Raw genomic sequence first — 1,362 nt, 5'->3', positions numbered from 1 at the left:
CAATCCTACTTCCGTAGTGATACTGCCTCGGAAACCCAAGGAGGGGTCGCTATGAGTCAGGGCTGACTCGACGGCACATAACAACAACAACAAATGTATGTACCAGAGTTTGGTTATCCATTCTTCTGTTAATGGGCACTGTTCTGGTTACCTGGTACCACTCTGAGAGAAATATACCAAAAATGGGATGGCTTGAACAAACAGGAGTTTATTCTCTCACAGTTTAGAGGCTTTAAGTCTGAGTTCAAAGTGTCAGGCTCTAGGGGCTAAGTGAAGGCCCCTCAACCTTGGCTTCACTGCTCGTGGCCCACTGAAGCTAGAGGTTTTTCTTCACTCAGACAGCTGCTGGCTGTTGAGACTGACAAGCCCAAGGTTGACAAATAAAAAGACACAGTCCCAATGTTACCAAACCACATGGCAGGCCATTAATTCAAGTCCATTAAAAGTCCCAACATCAGCAGAGCATGTCAGGCTGCTGAACAATGACTCAGCTATGTGCAAGGTTCAAGTGTACCATAAGCTACAGATCATTCCCAAAGCTATTTCTTATATATGGGAAGAAGACCCCATACCCAAAGCAGCTACTCAGTTGCTTCAATAAATTCCACCATGGAGTTAACTACCAATCTCACCATGGGGAATAACTGCATTCAGCTGCCCAGTCACTCAACCAGGCCCAGCCAAGTTGACACACAAACTTAACTATGACAGGCACCTAGGTTGTTTCCAACTTTTTACTATTGTAAATAGTGCTGAATGAACATGGATGTGCATATATCTTTTCTTGTCCTACTCTCACTTCTTTAGGATAAACAACAATGCACCACACTGCTGTCGAGTCGGATCCCACTCACATTAGGGTTTCTGAGGCAGTATCACTATGGAAGCAGATTTCTCAATCTTCCTTCTGAGGAGTGTCTGGTGGATTTGAACCTCCAGCCTTCTGGTTAGTAGTCAAATGACTTAGGCACTACGTCACCACAGCTCCCATCATTAGGATATATACCTAGTAATGGGATTGCTGGGTGAAATGGTGTTTCTAATTCTGGCATTTTATGGAATAGACATACTGTTTTCCACAGTGGTTGCATAATTTTACAGTCCTACCAGCAGTGTATGAGAATCCTAATCTCTCCACATCCTTGCCAGCATTTGTTAATGTCAGTCCTGTTGAACTTTGTCATTAGTGCTGAGGTGAGATGGTATCTCATTGTTTTGATTTGCATCTCTCTGATAGTTGATGATCGTGAGCATATCTTCATGTATTTACCGGCTGCCTGAATATCCTCTTTGGTGAAGTGTCTATTCATGTCTTTTGCCCATTTTTTCATTGGATTGTTAATCTTTTTGTTATTGAGGTGT

Source organism: Orycteropus afer, unplaced genomic scaffold, assembly GCF_000298275.1.
Source record: "Orycteropus afer afer isolate SDZICR_OR568_19922 unplaced genomic scaffold, OryAfe1.0 scaffold00257, whole genome shotgun sequence".
Lineage (NCBI taxonomy): Eukaryota > Metazoa > Chordata > Mammalia > Tubulidentata > Orycteropodidae > Orycteropus > Orycteropus afer.
Note: the sequence above shows the minus strand (reverse complement) of the source record.